The 14,520-nt window shown below is 36.3% G+C and overlaps 1 protein-coding gene and 1 long non-coding RNA gene across 8 annotated transcripts in view; one reads left to right on the plus strand and one right to left on the minus strand.

Annotated features, from left to right (window-relative positions):
* The window catches only part of LOC110261206, a 53,764-nt gene extending 40,499 nt beyond the window's left edge, over positions 1–13,265 (minus strand). The window contains exon 1 of the long non-coding RNA XR_002345139.1: positions 10,178–13,265. This is a non-coding gene — a long non-coding RNA (uncharacterized LOC110261206). The remainder of the gene's footprint in view (positions 1–10,177) is intronic.
* SLC44A5 (solute carrier family 44 member 5) overlaps positions 1–14,520 on the plus strand; it is a 414,235-nt gene that overhangs the window by 303,299 nt on the left and 96,416 nt on the right. The gene's annotated exons all lie outside the window — the stretch shown is intronic.

Genomic DNA, 14,520 nt, shown 5'->3' on the forward strand with positions numbered 1-14,520 from the left:
AAGTCTCCATAGGAATCTGGGTCAAACCTGACTGCAGATACTGGAGACCTCCTGGGAAAACAGCAGTGAATGTGGCTTGTTGTGAGGGAAGGACATTGGAAGCAAAACTCTTGGGAATATTCATCAGCTTGTCTTTCTCTGGAGGAAAATGTGGCCCCACCCATCACCACTGAGAAGCCCAGGGCAAACAACAATCCAGGTGAGATCACAGCTCTGCCTATCAGTAAACAGGCTGCCTAAAGACCCGCAAGCACACAGCCAACTCTAATCTCACCCAGAGACAAAGCCCCACCCACCAAAGGGATTGGAATCAGCTCCACCTACCAGTGGGCGGGCAACAGCCCCTCCCATCCAGAAGCCTACAGCAAGCCCCCATACCGACTTCAGCCACAAGGGGGCTACAACTCTATTATCTGTAAAAAGGTCACCACACCAAAAACTTATAACAATGAAAAGACAGAGAACTATAACTCAGATGAGGGAGAAAGAAAAAACCCCAGAAAAATAGCTAAGTGATAAGGAGATTCTCAGCCTCCATGAAAAAGATTTGAGACTGTTGATGCTGAAGATGATGCAAGACATTGGAAATAAACTGGAGGCAAAGATGGGTAATTTACAGGAAAAACTGAGCAAAGAGATACAAGACATAAAACTTAAACAAGAAATACAAAATACAATAACTGAAATAAAAAATTCACTAGAAGCAGCCAACAGCAGAATACAGGAGGCAGAAGAACGAATAAGCGAGGTGGAGGACAGATTAGTGGGAATTACAGATGTGGAATAGAAATGAGACAAAAGATTGAAAACAAATGAAGAGAGTCTCAGAGAATTCTGGGACAACGCTAAAAGCACCAACATCCATATTATAGGGGTACCATAAGAAGAGAGAGAGAAGCGGAGGGAAAAATATTCAAAGAGATAATAGCTGAAAACTACCCTAACATGGAAAGAACCACTCACTCAAATCCACGAGGTGCAACGAGTACCATATAAAATAAACCCAAGGAGGAATACCCTGAGACACATATTAATCAAACTGACCAAAATTAAAGACAAAGAGAAAATATGGAAAGCAGCTAGGGAAAAGAAACAACCAGGGAACCCTGATGAGATTATTGGCAGATTTTTCAGCAAAAACTCTGCAGCCCAGAAGGGAGTGGCATGATATACTTCACATGATGAAAGGAAAAACCTCCAACCAAGATTACTCTACCCAGCAAGGCTCTCATTCAGATTTGAAGGCGAAATCAAAAGCATCACAGATAAGCAAAAGTTAAGAGAATTTAGCAACACTAAACCAGCTTTATAATATATACTAAAGGAACGTCTAGGGCAGAAAAGAAAAGGCCACAACCAGAAACAAAAATACCACAAATGACAGGGCTCACCAGTAAAGGTATACATACAGTAAAAAATATAAAATCATCCATGCACAATTCTGCCACCAAAATCAGAAATCATGAGAAGAGGAGTGTACAATGCAGGACACTGTAGACGCACTTGCAATTAAGAGACCAACAACTTAAAAAAAATCTCATAAATACATACACTCATATCAAAACTTCAGAATAACTGCAAACCAAAAATCTACAATTGACGCACAAATAAGAAAAATCAACACAAATGCAACACTAAAGATAGTCATTAAACATCAGAGGAGAGAACAAGAGAAGAAGGGAAGAAAAAAGAGCAACAAAAACAAATCAAAGCAATTAATAAAATGGCAATAAGAATATACATATCAATAAATACCTTAAATGTTCATGGACTAAACACCCAACCAAAAGACATAGACTGGCTGAATGGATACAAAAACAAGATCCATATATATGCTGTTTCAAGAGACCCACTTCACTTCTAGGGGCACAAACAAATTGAAAATGAGAGGATGAAAGAAAATATTCCCTGCAAACAGGAAACAAAAGAAAGCTGGAGTAGCAATACTCGTATCAGACAATATAGACTTAAAATGAAGAATATTTTAAGGGACAAGGAAGGCTAGTACCTAATGATCAAAGGATCAATCCAAGAAGAAGATATAACAATTTTAAATATCTACACACCCAACATAAGTTCATCATAATACATAAGGCAACTGCTAACAACCTTAAAAGGAGAAATCGACAATAACACAATCATAGTGGGGGACTTGAACACCCCACTTACAACACTGGACAGATCAACCACACAGAAAATCAATAAGGAAACACAGGCCCTGAATGAAGCATTAAATCAGATGGACTTCGTAGACATTTATAGGACTTCCATCCAAAAGCAACAGAATACAGGAGTTCTATCATGGCACAGTGGTTACTGAATCCAACTAGGAACCATGGGGTTGCAGGTTCAATCCCTGGCCTTACTCAGTGGGTTAAGGATCCTGCATTGCTGTGAGCTGCAGTGTAGTTCACAGATGCAGCTCGGATCCCATTTTGCTGTGGCTCTGGCATAAGCTGGTGGCTCCAGCTCTGATTCCACCCCTAGCCTGGGAACCTCCATATGTCGTGGGAGAGGCCCTAGAAAAGGCAAAAAAAAAAAAAAAAAAAAAAAAAAGCAACAGAATACACATTCTTCTCAAGTGCACATGGAACATTCTCTAACATTGATCACACCCTGGGCTACAAATCCATCCTCAGTAACTTTAAGAAAATTGAAATCATATCAAGCATCTTCTCCAACCACAACACTATGTGACTGGAAATCAACAACAAGAAAAAAACTGCAAGAAACCCATCATGTGGTAACTAAACAACATGCTACTAAACAACCAATGGATCACTGAAGAAATCAAAGAGGAAATTAAAAAATACCTAGAAGCAAATGACAATGAAGATACAATGCTCGAAAACCTATGGGATGCAGCAAAAGCCATTCCAAGAGGAAAGTTTATAGCAATACAAGCCCACCTAAGGAAACAAGAAAAAGCTTAAATAAACAAGCTAACTGTACATGTAAAGCAGCTCAAGGGAGAAGAACAGACAAGACCTAAAGTTAGTAGAAGGAAAGAAATCATAAAGATCAGAGCAGAAATCAATGAAATAGAAATGAAGAAAACCATAGAAAACATCAATGAAACAAAAAGCTTGTTCTTTGAAAAGATCAACAAAATTGATAAACACTTAGCTAGGCTTATAAGAAAAAGAGAGAGGACTCAAATCAATAAAATTAGCAATGAAAAAGGAGAAGTAACAACAGACATCACAGAAATACAAAGGATCATAAGAGACTACTCTATGCAACTATATGCCAAAAAAAAAAAAAAAAAAAAAAAAAAAAAAAAAAGAAAAAAAAAGAATAACACAAAATGAAAAAGGACAAAAACTAACAAAAAAGCAACATGCCAAGGTGAATTCTATCAACATTTAGAGAAGAGCTAACACCTCTCCTTCTGAAACTATTCCAAAAAATTGTGGAGGAAGGGATCTCCCAAACTCATTCTATGAGGCCACCATCACCCTGGTACCAAAACCAGACAAAGACTCCACAAAAAAAGAAAACTACAGGCCAATTTCACTGATGAACATCGATGCAAAAATCCTCAACAAAATACTAGCAAACCACATCCAAAAGTACATTAAAAGGATTGTACATCATGATCAAGTGGGATTTATCCCAGGGCTGCAAGGGTTCTTCATATCCACAAATCCATCAGTGTGATACACCGCATTAACAAACTGAAGCGTAAAAACTTCTCAATAGACTCAGAAAAAGCCTTTGACAAAACCGACACCTATTTCTGATAAAAACCCTTCAGAAAGTGGGCATAACGGGAACCTACCTCAACATGAAGCCCATATATGACAAACCACAGCAAACATCAATCGCAATGGTGAAAAGCTGAAAGAATTCCCACTGAGATCAGGAACAAGACAAGGATGTCCACTCTTGCCACTACTCTTCAACATAGTTTTGGAAGTCCTAGCCACAGCAATCAGAGTAGTAAAAGAGATAAGAGGAACCCAAATTTGAAAGGAAGAAATAAAACTATCACTATTTGCAGATGACATGATACTATACCTAGACAATCCTAAAGACTCTACCAGAAAACTGTTAGAGCTCATCCATGAATTTGGCAAAGTCACAGGATACAAAATGAATGCACAGAAATTTATGGCATTTCTACATACTAACAGTGAAAGATCAGAAAAAGAAATCAGGGAAGCAATCCCATTTACCATTGCATCCAAAAGAATAAAATACCTAGGAGTAAACCTACCTAAAGAGACAAAAGACCTGTATTCTGAAAACTATAAGTCACTGATGAAAGAAATCAGAGATGACACAAATAGATGGAAGGACATACCATGCTCTTGGATTCAAAGAGTTAATATTATCAAAATGACTATACTACCTAAGGCAATCTACGGATTCAATGCAATCCCTATCAAATTACCAAGGACATTTTTCACGGAACTCAAACAAAATATTTTAAAGTTTGTTTGGAAGCACAAAAGACCCAGAATAGCCAAGACCTCCTGAAAAAGAAAAATGGAGCTGGAGGAATCAGGCCCCTCACATCAGACTGTACTACAAAGCAACAATCATCAAAACTGCATGGTACTGGCACAAAGACAGACATATAGATCAGTGGAACAGGATAGAAAGCCCAGAATTAAACCCACACACCTACTGCCAACTCATCTATGACAAAGAATATACAATGGAGAAAAGACAGCTTGTTCAATAAGTGGTGCTGGGAAAACTGGACAGCCACAAGGAAAAGAATGAAATTAGAACACTCCTTCACACCATACACAAACATAAATTCAAAAATGGATTAAAGACCTAGATATAAGACCAGACACTATCAAACTCTTAGAGGAACACATAGGCCAAACACTCTCTGACATAAATGACAGCAAAATCTCGGATCCACCTCTTATTAGAGTATTGACAATAAAAACAAAAATAAACAAATGGGACCTACTCAAACTGAAAAGTTTCTGCACAGCAAAGGAAACCCTAAACAAAACGAAAAGACAACCCACAGAATGCGAGAAAATGTTTGCAAATGATTCAACTGACAAGGGATTAATCTCCAAAATTGATAAATACCTCCTACCTTAGTACCAAAAAAAACAAGCAACCCCATCAAAAAATGGGCAGAAGATCTAAACAGACAGTCCTCCAAAGAAGACATACATATGGTCAAAAATTCATGAAAAGATGGTCAACATCACTCATTATTCGAGAATTGCAAATCAAAACCACTTTGAGGTACCACCTTACACCAGCCAGAATGGCCATCATCCAAAAGTCTACAAACAAGAAGTGCTGGAGAGGGGGTGGAGAAAAAGGAAGCCTAGTGTTGGTGGGATTGTAAATTGGTGCAACCACTGTGGAAGGCAGTATGGAGATTCCTCAGAAAACTAAACATAGAACTACCATTGGATCCAGCAATCCCACTCCTAGGCATCTCTCCAGAGAAAACCTCGACTCAAAAAGACACATGTACTCCAATGTTCATTGCAGCAGTCTTTTCAATAGCCAAGACATGGAAACCACCTAAATGTCCATTGACAGAGGAGTGGATCAAGAAGAGGTGGTACATATACACAATGGAATATTACTCAGCCATTAAAAGAATAAAATACCGGCATTTTTAGCAACATGGATGATCCTAGAAATTGTCATGCTAAGTGAATTCAGCCATACAATGAGACACCAACATCAAATGCTTTCACTGACATGTAGAATCTGAAGAAAAGGACAGACTGAACTTCTTTGCAGACAGATGCTGACTCGCAGACTTTGAAAAAAACTTATGGTTTGCAAAGCAGACAGTTTTGGAGGGTGCAGGGATGCACTGGGGATGTGGGATGGAAATCATATAAAATTGGATTGTGATCATTGTGCAAGTATAAATGTAATAAATTCATTGATTAATAAAAAATAATTAAAAAATAAAAAAAGAAATGACAGAGGAGATGTAACCAAAAACAGAGATACAAAAGTATCATAAGAGAATTCTATAAACAGTTATATGCCAATAAACTGCAAACCTAGAAGAAATAAAAAAAAATTTTAGAAGTATGCAACCTCTTAAGACTTAGTCAAGAAGAATGAACAGTTTGAACAAAATGATCACTAGTAGTGAGACTGAATTTGTTATTTAAAAGAACTTCAGGAGTTCCATCGTGGCTCAGTGGTTAACGAATCTGACTAGGAACCATGAGGTTGCAGGTTCGATCCCTGGCCTCACTCAGTGGGTTAAGGATCCAGCGTTGCTGTGAGCTGTGGTGTAGGTTGCAGACGCAGCTCGGATCTGGCGTTGCTGTGGCTGTGGCTGTGGCTGTGGCCTGCAGCTACAGCTCCAATTGGACCCCTAGCCTGGGAACCTCCACATGCTGCGGGTGCAGCCCTAGAAAAAGAAAAAGAAAAAAAAAAAAAAAAAAAAAAAGAACTTCAGCAATCAAAATTCCAGTACCAGACGGCTTCACTGGGAAATTCTACCAAAATTATAAGGAAGTACTAATACCTGTCCTTCTCAAGCTATTCTAAAAGATTAAAGAGGAGGGAATACTCTTAAATTCATTCTAAGAGGCTCCTTTTACCCTAGTACCCAAACCAAACAAAAACAGTATTAAAAAATGAAATTATAGGCCAATATCTTTGATGAGTGTAGATGCAAAAATCTTCAACAAAATATTAGCAGTCAAACCCAACAATATGTAAAAAGACAATACACTTCTATAGATCTTGATTTATTCAGGGGAGCAAAGTTCAATATTCAGAAGTCAATCAATGTATACACTGCATAAACAAAAGGAAGGATAAAAATCACATGATTATCTCAATAGACACAGAAATAGCATTTGAAAAAATTCAACATCCATTCATGATAAAAACTCTCATCAGAGTGGGTATAGAGGGAGAAAATCTCAACAAAGGCCATTTATGACACATCCATAGCTAACATAATACTGTGGTGAAAAGTCGAAATCCTTTCCTCTATATCCAAGAATAAGACAAGGATGTTCATTCTAGCCACTTCTTGTAGTAGTGGAAGTCCTAGCCACAGCAGCCAGACAAGAAAGAGAAATAAAAGGTATCTGAATTGGAAGGGAAGAAGTAAAACTGTTACTATTTGCTAAGGACATGCTTTTCCATATAGAGAGCTCTAGAGTCCCTGCCAACAAACTTTTGGAACTAACAAATTTAGTAAATTTGCAGGATACAAGATTAATAAATAGAAATCTGTTGCTTATCTACACACTAATAATGAACTATCATAAAGAGAAAGCAACAAAACAATTCCACTTAAAATCATATCAAAAAGAAAAAATACCTATGAATGAACCTAACCAAGAAGGTGAAACACCTGTACTCAGATAATTATAAGTCACTGATAAAAGAAATTGAGGATGACATAAATGGATGAAAAGATATACTATGTTCATGGATTGTAAGAATTAATGTTGTTAAAATGATCATAAAACCCAAAGTGATATATAGATTTAAAGCAATCCCTATCAAAATACCTATTTTTTTTTGGTTTGTTTTTTGTTTTACAGAACTGGAACAAATAATATTAGAATTTATATGGAACCACACAATACCCTGACTTCCCAAAGCAATTTTAAGCATAAGGAACAAAGCTGGAGGTATCACCCGCCTAGGCCTCAGACTATATTACAAAGCTACAGTAATCAAAACAGTATGGTACTAACACAAAAACAGACTCATATATCAATGGAACAGAATAGAGAGCCCAGAGAGAAACCTACTCACCTATGGCCAACTAATCTATGACAAAGGCTTCAAGAATATGCAATGAATAAAAGGCAGTCTCTTCAATAAGTGATGCTGGAAAGACCTGATAGCTACATGTAAAACTATAAGATTAGAACATTCCCTCACACCATGTATAAAAATAAAATTAAAATGGATTAAAGACCTAAATGTAAGATCTGAAACATAAAATTCCTAGAAGAGAACATAAGCTGAGCATAAATCGGAGCAATATTTTCTTGAATTGGTCTCCTAACACAAGATAAACAAAAATAAAAATAAGTAAATGGTACCTAATTAACCTGAAAAGTTTATTCACAGCAAATGAAATCATCCACAAAATAAAGACATCCTACAGAATGATAGAAAATGTTTGCAAATGATATGACTAACAAGAAGTTAATATCCAAAACATATAAACAGCTCATATAACTCAATACCAAAAAAAAAAAAAACTAACAATGCAATTAAAAAAATGGGCAAAAGACCCTAAATAGACATTTTTCCAGAAAAGACATACAGATGGCTAATGGACACATGAAAAGATGTTCAATGTCACTAATTAGTAGAGAAATGCAAATCAAAACAACAATGAGATATCACCCTACACCTGTCAGAATAGCTGTCATTAAAAAGTCTAAAAGTTTACAGGTAGCAAATGTTGGCGAGGATATGGAGAAAGGCAAGCCAAGGTACCCTGTTGATGGGTATGTAAATTGGTGATGGAAAACAGTATGGGCATTCCTTGAAAGACTAAAAGTAAAGCTACCATATGATCTAGCAATTCCATTCCTGGGTATGCTTATGGAAGTTTGAAAAGACATATGCACCTAATGTTCATAGCAGCAGTATTTACAATAGCCAAGATATTAAAACAACTTAATTGTCCATCAACAGATGAATGGAGAAAGAAGAGGTTTCATACACATGTGCACGTGTGCGTGCACACACACACACACACAGGAATATTACCCAGCCATGAAAAAGAAGAAAATTCTTCCATTTGCAGCAATGTGGATAGACCTAGAGAATATGATGCTTAGTGGAATAAGTCAGAAAGAGAAAGACAAAATATTGTATGGTATTATTTATATGGGAAATCTAAAAAAAAAAAAAAAAACCAACAACCACCACCAATGAATATGCGTAGCAAAACAGACTCACAGATGTAGAAAATAAACTTGTGGTTACTAGTGGGAAGAGGTGAGGAGGGAGGAGCAAGATAGGGCTATGGGATTAAGAGATACAAACTTTATAAAATAAGCACAAGGAGATCTTGTGCAGTACAGGGAATTATAGGAATTATAGCTATTATAGTAACTTTAAATGGAATGATCCATAAAAATTCTGAATCACTATGCTGTACACCTGGAACTAATATAATATTGTAAATCAACTATGCTTCAGTTTTTAAAAAATTGCTAAAGGGACTGGTGTGAATAATTTCTGTGAAAAGACTTTACCATTGCATGTGAACATATCACATTTTTTCCCCAGAGATTTAAGTCCTATCCCTTAGATGGTGACTTAGGAAATTTTATTGTATTGTTATTAGGGTGGAGGCTGTAAAAGCCAGATAATAGCTTCTAGTAACAATGATTAATGCCTACAGTTAATGTGGATAGATTTTATCAGCAGAAAGAAAGCAGTGCCTATCTAGGGAAAATGGAAAATACTCTCCTCTGTTCTTCAGTATTATCTTCCAATAAAATAAGTACTTTGAGAACAGCAATTGAAAGTAATTTCCAAAAGATCATCTGAGTAATAAAAGAGTAAAGCAGAGGATAAGGAAGGAGAGAAGAATAAAGGAATATAAACCACAAAATGAAGTAATGTACTCTAAGGTCTTCAAAAGTTTCCTTTGTTATTTCTTTAGTGTATTTTAATTTTTAAATGTTAATGTAGCACAATACATAAATATATACTTTGAATATTACAATTCAATGAATTTTCTTATTGTGCAACTAATAGAATTTTAGCTTCCAACTGTGGGACACATCTTTGTCTCTAATATTTTTTTGTTTCATTTTTACTTTTTTGTCATAGACTTGAAATTTGTTAAATGAGAGAATAAAGATTTAGAGTCAGGAAGATCTAGAGTTTCCTCATATTGTTTGGTAGACTCGGGATACTTTCTTAATCTCAGTTTTCTCATCTGTAGAAAATGGAAACACTTCCTACTTTCCAGGGTTGGTATGAGGAGTAAATGAAATAATATCTAGCTATGTTGATAATGCTACATATATAATATCCAGCTATACCAATAATGCTCTGTGTATAATAGTATGAGGCAGTATTTCATTTAATACCATTGTGTAATGTAGTTGTTCTGAATTTTAATAAGTTGCTTTCAAATATGATTTACTATATTGTTTCTATAGCAACCCATAATTTTGGTTATTAAACTTTAAATGCACACAGGAACTTCATAAAGATCTCTTACCGTGCCTGAAATCTTTCCTTTAGGAGGCCTTATGGCGTAATTGAGTAAGTCTCTCCTCTGTATCTCAGAGCCAATCTGCTATAATCCACCGAGGAATGCCTTCTGTGTTTATCTAGAGGTGGGAAAGCCACTCTACTGTCTCCCTTGTCAGCACAGTAGAAGGAATGGGTGGAAGGACATACTGTCATTCCCTCTGGAGTGAGAAGAGGTATTTGTCTTTTTGTTCAAGATCTCCAGATTCAGTATGTAAATGCCTTAATTCATACAAGAAAATTGAAAGATAAATGTTCCTCAATGAAAAACTGTTTTCAATATTGGATTGATTTAGTGTTTTCTCTGAATTAATCCTTATGTTACTGATTAAAATGAGTGACTCACAAAATTGAATATATACATATGCATATATTCATTCCTCATCCCTGAACTATGAATAGCCTTACTAGCGTGTTTCCAAGATTAAATTTAACTCCTTCAATGTTGGACTAAACGAAGAACGAAGGAAAACATTTGGCAGAGGTTAGTAGGAGTTTTAAGAATTTTTTTTTTTAACATGAAAATATATATCCTTACCTGGGGAAAGATGAAGCTAAGTCAGTTTTACTGGTGTGTTAAGTAGTTTTGCATCTTTCATCATTTTTTAAGATCATGACCTTCTTAGCTTATCTTGCATCTGCGTTCTTTTCATGAGAGGTGTTATCATGAAAGAGCCATGCTTCTTATAAATTCTACCACGAAAAAGCTGTTCTTTGCCCTTTATGTGGAATTTGGCCAGCTTGGTAGCACTTGGATGCAGCAAAGGCACTTGACATTCAACTGATGAAAGGCAGAACCGCCGTTCAAGTGGGGGAAATGGAATCTGGGTAGAAGGTAATCAAATCTCCTTGAAAGATCAAACTAATGTTTATGATAATAGCCCTCTTTTGTCCTCCTTCACTGATGGGTGCTGTTCAATTATTGTACTAACTAGAAAAAAAGAATAGGAATATTTATTATGCAAATTGTTCTTGCTATCCTTGTGCTAACATTACCTATACAATAGCAGCACAATTTTAACATTCAATAATTGTTTTATTTCTTTTTCTTTTCAAATGGATTTATAGTTGAGAGAGTTAGTTATTTCATTGTTGTGTTTACACAGGGAGCACTTGGGAGTTAGGGTCCAAAGTTCGTTTTTGGTTTTATTTTGTAATCTTCCTCAGGAATAACTATTCCCATTAGTTGGAAAGGTAGGAACTTAACAAGGTAGTAAATTAAGCAAATAAGCCTAGAACTCTGTCACAATCCTGTGAGAAACCCAAGCAACATGGTGAAACCACTTGTAGGGATTCTAGCGGATAGGCTGGGCTGAGGTCCCAGGAATAGATAATCTCTACCATTAGTCCTGTAGGGTTTTCAGATGACTGAACACCATGCAACATCTGACTGCACAAGGCATATGGGGATCCTGAGAGATTAAAAGCATATTTAATTGTAAAGAAAACATAAAAAAATTGTGGCCAGAGGCTGGACTATACTAGTCAATACATGGCCACAAATTCTTTGCTATTCCTTCCATCAGGAGGTGGGGTCCACCTCTCTCCTCCTTGAATTTGGCGAGGTTAGAGGTTGCTTCTCTAAGAGAAAATGAACCAAGCCAAAACAGACCAGTAAAGGGCAAGGATGTGTAGGTAATTTATAGATAGTGCAAAGGATTAAAGGAAGGGTATTGTGGGTCAACTGGAAATAGTACACTGAAAGTACCAAGTACAGAGAGGAAGAGGTTTACATAATTCAGCCCAGTCTCTGTCTTTATGGAAAGTTCTCATTTTGGGTATTTGTTTTCATTCCTTTCTGCCTATCTACCTAGTTTAGGGTCGGTCTGTTCTGTCCTAAATTGAAATCTCAAAGCGAAAACTTTGAATTCTCATCCCTTCCTTCTCTTAAAGCTAATTAGTCTTCCCATCCCAAGGGATATGGGGATGGGAGAAACCATATTTTCATAACTAAGAGCTCACTCAAGTGACCTTTTGAAGAACAAAGATAACAGTGATGGAGAGTGAATATGAAAGGAAGTCACACTATGTTTTTAGTCTTACTTTGGAGCTAAAATGAGCCTACCTATCAGATCATTGCTTGGAAACATTCTTTTACCAAAGTAAAATTATTTTTTTCCCATAAAAAGTAAGAAATTTAAAGAACTCCAGTTCAATTGTTTTAAAAATTATTCTTGTAAAGCTTTGTAATGAAAAATTTATTGCATCTATAGTTTGGACCAGTATAAAATATCTTTTTGCATTCTTCACAAATACATGTGTTTACAGATAAAACTACCTAACTAAACTTTGTCAGAAGTCTTCATTTTAAAATGAAAGCACTTAGTTTTGACGGTTACTTGACTAGTTTTGTTTTTAGTGTTGAGTGAGATTTTTGCTGTGTGTTGTATTTTCCTAAATGCATAGATTCCAGGGGATTTCAAGTGTAATATTGTTAGTCTGAGAGAGACTGATTTGTGCTCAAGGACATGACCCTAAACTCACCATTGGGTGAAAGAGGCCACCTGTGAAATGATAAACAACATTTTTCTTATCCAGGCAACTGGATAGAGGGCTGCTTCCAAAAATGTTTCTACAGCAGCAGTGTCATCAACACAGATTTTCAAATTCAGTATCATGTGTCCTATTATCTGCTTCATTGCATTTGTAAATTGCTTGTGTTAAAAAGCCATAAGCACAATTTGGCAGGCCTGTTCCTCACATATTAAAACAGTTAAAACGTACCTTTAAGGGATACAAAATAATGATTCGAAAGCCAACATTCCCAACCAGCAACTGTTTAGGGAATGCCTTAGCTGCCCCAAACAGATTTGCAGTTAATTTTTAAGTGTCAGTGCAAGCAGTTGGTCTAATCACATTTTCTCCTTGACAGAGGGCTTTTTAATGGCTGCAACTTCTGACTCAACCCTAGAGCACCACAGGAACATGCTTTGCAATTGTTTGAAAATAAGAGATAATACTGAATATGAATACTTGCTCCTGATATTAATACTTGCATTTCCTTCATATGAGTGAAAGGATAATTTGCCTAAATAAAGTTTTCATCCATCTCTTACCAATCTTTGCTTATCTGCTATGGATTACCCAAATAGGAGCATTTCACCTATAATTTCTCTTTTCTTCTCTCTCTCTCTCACACACACACACATACCACACACGCATACACACATATGCATCAGATACACTTAAAGTGGGCTTTTAGATTTATTTCTAAAATAATGAGAAAATTAAGGGAAAAGATGACATCCAGATTTGTATTAATTACAGTGTGTGTAACTTTGTCACACAATTTCTTCACCAATGTAATCTAGGCAGTTTAATTCTAGAGCCTGTGCTCTTCATCACCATGCTATACTGCCTTTTATTTAATAAAAAAATGAATGAGGATGCTTTAAGTAATGAAGGTTCCTGGAAGAGGGCACACCAGAACCCCATGATACTCTCCTAGTGCTTTCTTTCTCTTTCCTTGCACTCCTTCCTCTAATTCCATCCACATAAATTTGGGCTTAAAACAGAGAGTGTCAGAGAATGGCACTAGGGGAGTAGGTGGAAAGCAGGTATTTTTTCTTGCAAGAAAAAATTGTGAATAATCTAATAGCTTAAGTCTTGCTCTATGAGACTGAGTATGCATTCACTTTGCTACAGTGTCATTGCTTACATTCAGCGCTTTGCAAAATTAGCCTCTAAAGAGAAGAGTGTATTCTTTATGACAATCCACACATATTAATACAGATGTCATTTTTTCTTTGTAAGTGGTTGTACATTTAAGTAGAATTATGTCAGATGGTGTCCCATTCTTTGAGCTATTTTGGCCAGGAAGACCTCAAAGGATTTCACAGATATTTCCTAAAAGTGTATATACTACTAGATATTAATAATGAAGATTACATGTAGCATTTTCAGCTAATAAAAAATTGCATCAATTTTTAGGAACAATGAGAGCTCTTCTTTCATATACAACAATTGTTGCCAATTATAGAACCACAATTAAGTAAACACAAGATGAGTGATACTGAATATGTGGTGACCTTGAGTTTTTCAAGGAAAAATTGAATAGGAAGAGAAGGGCTCACTTGAACAGAGCCTCTGCTATGCATTGCACACATGGCACTGACAATCATGTTATGCTAAAATAATTTCCTTGTAGTTCATTAATATTAAATAACCTAATACCTTTTATCCATTTCTGGGACCATGCTCTAGCCCATGTGTGCAACACACTGCTTTCCTTTCCATCCCCATCATGCCCCTTCTCAAAAGGCCTTTGTCCAGGTGTCCATATGCTGGAAGCCTCTTTGCACTTCTATTCAT

The sequence above is a fragment of the Sus scrofa genome, chromosome 6, assembly GCF_000003025.6.
Source record: "Sus scrofa isolate TJ Tabasco breed Duroc chromosome 6, Sscrofa11.1, whole genome shotgun sequence".
Lineage (NCBI taxonomy): Eukaryota > Metazoa > Chordata > Mammalia > Artiodactyla > Suidae > Sus > Sus scrofa.